General features: G+C 38.1%; 1 pseudogene; it reads left to right on the forward strand.

Annotated features, from left to right (window-relative positions):
* Positions 1–2,047: 2,047 nt before the first annotated feature.
* On the forward strand, positions 2,048–3,609 carry LOC120207358 (annotated as a pseudogene).
* Positions 3,610–3,615: the final 6 nt, after the last annotated feature.

The raw sequence follows: 3,615 nt of genomic DNA on the forward strand, positions 1-3,615 counted from the left end.
GTGCATGCAGAAAATCCTATACGGGATTAATACGGGATTTTGTAAATATTACGAATTTTCAATATTTTTATTGATTATTTGTAATATAACTTAATATAGGATGATGCATTATCTTTTAGGATTAGATTTATTATTTTATTAGGAATTAAGGTTGGGTTAAAAGTATTATCTTTAGTTATCATTATTTTATTAGGAATTAGAGTTAAGATATGTTTAATTTATTATTATTTTATTCATTAGTTATTTAGGACCTTTAGAACTCAGTCCCTATATAAAGGAGGCTTCATTAAACTTTGTAATTCAAGATTTCTTTGATTAATAATACAACGAGAGTTCGTTTTTGCAAGTGTTGATTGCCTTGTGCCTTCGAAGCTTCTTCTCCTTGAGTTCTTTCAAGTTCTTGTGAGGGAGATTAATCTTCACACTCCAATTTGCCTTTTCATCGCGACTAGGAGGGTTGGTTAGAGCCATTTATCGTGTTTGCCTTTTCATTGCGACTAGGAGGGCTCGATAGGACACTTATCCATCTATTTTTCCACAAATCCATTCGCACCATCAATCATCTTTACCGTTCACCTTCATAAGGGAGATCTTTTGATTTCTTTATTATCTTATTTCATCTTTCATTTATTTATCTTTTGTTTATTTTATTCTAATCGTGTTGTCTTGATTCCAGCACATAAAAGAAACCCTAAACAATCCTATCGACTGCCGCCACCTTCCCATATTCATCACCTTTGTTCTTTATCGAGTCTAGAGCTTTCTAGGTTTGATTATTCAACAAGAGCAACGTTCATCAATCCGCCACCGCTTCCCTATCAGAAACCCTATTCACAGGGCCCACTTCAGTTTCAAGTTTGGCCTTTGCAACTTTCACAAACTAGTGCAACTCCTTAAAGCAAGAAGTCTTATCTAAGAATCTGTAACTCAAGTATATGCTATAACAAAGTACATCCAGGCGGGTATCCTTAGTTATACTTAGCTGCTTCTTCCAACATCTGCCAGGAGCAAGCAAACCACATGATCCTGATAACCTAAGCTGAAAAACCAATAACATCATGACAGAAATAGCAAATGCTTCTATAAAATCTGATTCATTAGCTTCAATCAGTTTCCAATATCACATCTCTGGCAAAAAATTGACACAGTGATAACAAATCGTGATAGAGGAATTGGAATAGATATTTGTTTAAATTGGTTTAGGAAGGAAAATGGTTGTTTGGTTGCTAAGAAAATAAGGGAAAGTGAATGGGTTCTCAAGATAAGTCAGCTTATATGGTCAAATAGGGCAACCTAAGTCAACTAACATGCCTCATTAGCATTTCATTAGTAGTTAACGGCAAGTGAGTGATTTGTTATAAATCGATAACGTGAGTGATGAATTTGTTAATTTTAAAACTTCAGTAGAGAAAACAAAAAATTTACTCAAATTTTAGTGACCATTTGTATAGTTTACCCTTTTTGAAAAAAATTAACAATTCAAGTCAAATCGACCACATAAGCTTTCACTGGTTTTTGCTCAAGAAATAAAGCGCGTGATGGAATTGTCGCCATTAGTTTCCAGTAATGAATAAGTTAAGCCACCCAGACCCATTCAAGAAGACGTAGTTACGAGTTCTGAAAGTTTCCAAGCAGTTGGACAAATGGAAACAGCTTGTGACTTGAAAAATAATATCCTCTAGGTGTTGTTTGAAAACAACAAATGTTTTGTTTTTCAGCAATTCGCCTCTTGCTATACGCTTCGCAGATAATACAATTTCCATGCAAATACTACAAAACTTGAGATTGGTGTTGACTTGGTTATTGCCGAATGCCGATTTGTCAACGGGGAAAGAGTATATCTATATCGTATATGCAAACTGTACATCAACCGTCGTCACATCTGATTCGTCATCAGTTTGGCCATTTCAAAAGAACCAACAGAATCTCCATCCCATGGCCGTGGTTAGTCGACCCTAGTTGATTTTTTTTATTGTAAAATTGGTTCATATATATTTATTTGCTCACTTGTTCGTAGCATTTGTAATAACAATGAGAATAGCCATACATGGATTCAACGAAATCCTTTCAGAGCTATTGCAGGGCAGATGAGCTCGAAGAACAGGCGTATCGGAGGACTTGAAAGCGCTGCATCATCATCGGACTCTCTTCCATCGTCTTGATAGCCATCATCATTGGTGCTGTCTTTGGTACGCTTTTTCCTTTGAAAAATTACAAAGACGATCGACTGGCTTACACTGCCAATAGCATCAATGCAATATGTAATGTAACAAGGTATCCTGATTCTTGCGGATCAAGCATAGCTGCCCTTAGGAGCTCCTCGAATGATACCGATCCGAATCCTGGTCCTTCGAAAATCTTCACGCCGTCCATGGAAGTTGCGCTCCCAGAAGATTATCTCTCGTCATGTGAATATTAATCCCCAGAAGCGTGCTGCGTTGGATAGTTGCGAAAACCTTTTCGAGGATGCATCCGGATACATAAAATGAATTAATATCAATTATTCAAATGGAGCAAGGAGAGAAAACGGTGTTGTCAACGCCAAGATCAACGATATCAGGACGTGGCTCAGCAGCACAATCACGTACCAGGAAACATGCTTAGATGGCCTAATTGAGGCTTCGAACAGCACGGCTATACTTCAAGAAATGGAACTTGCTATGAGGAACTCCACTGAGTTCAGCAGTAACAGCCTGGAAATTGCATCCCAGATAATGACCATCCTACTTCAATTCCAGTTTCCGATTCATCGAAAGTTGCTAAGACACGACAGCCATTCCGATCACGAATCTGACCCCAGTTTTCCACGCTGGGTTCATAGCGGGGACAGGAGATTGCTCCAGGAGGAAAATCCTAAACCTGATATAAAGGTGGCTAAAGATGGCAGTGGAGATTTTAGGACAATAAGTGAAGCAATTGAATCAATCCCAAAGAACAACAAATCCAGGTTCATTATCTATGTAAAAGAGGGAGTATATTTGGAGAACGTAACAATCGAAAAGGATTATTGGAATGTAATGATTTACGGAGATGGAATGTACAAGAGTATAATCTCTGGTAGATTGAACAAGGTCGATGGAACCGCCACCTTAAGTGAAATGTAAATTGTCGTTAGTTATTTTCACCATTAGCATATTTGTTTGATTAATTAAAAACAATGGCTTCTTCCCTTTACAGTTGCTGCTGGGAGGGGATTCATTGCAAGAGACATGGGATTCATAAACACTGCAGGCCCAGGAAAAGTGCAAGCTGTTCCAATCTGTGTTCTACCGCTGTTATTTTGATGCATACCAGGATACTCTTTACACATTCTAATAGACAGTTTTACCGTGATTGTCATGTCACTGGAACCGTATATTTCATATTTGGAAATGCAGCTGTGGTTCTACAAAATTGCAGTATCCAACCTAGGCAGCCCGGGTATGACCAGTTCAACACCATTACTGCACAAGGCAAGATTGACCCAAATCAGAACACCGGAATTTCAATCCAACAGTGCCAGATTACTCCTTTTGACAATCTTATGGCTACTACGTACTTCGCTAGGCCTTGGAAGGATTTTTCGACTACCATATTCATGCAATCATACATCAGAAACATTGTGGACCTAGCAGA

The sequence above is a fragment of the Hibiscus syriacus genome, unplaced genomic scaffold (genome assembly GCF_006381635.1).
Source record: "Hibiscus syriacus cultivar Baekdansim isolate YM2019G1 unplaced genomic scaffold, ASM638163v2 tig00014614_pilon, whole genome shotgun sequence".
Classification (NCBI taxonomy): domain Eukaryota; kingdom Viridiplantae; phylum Streptophyta; class Magnoliopsida; order Malvales; family Malvaceae; genus Hibiscus; species Hibiscus syriacus.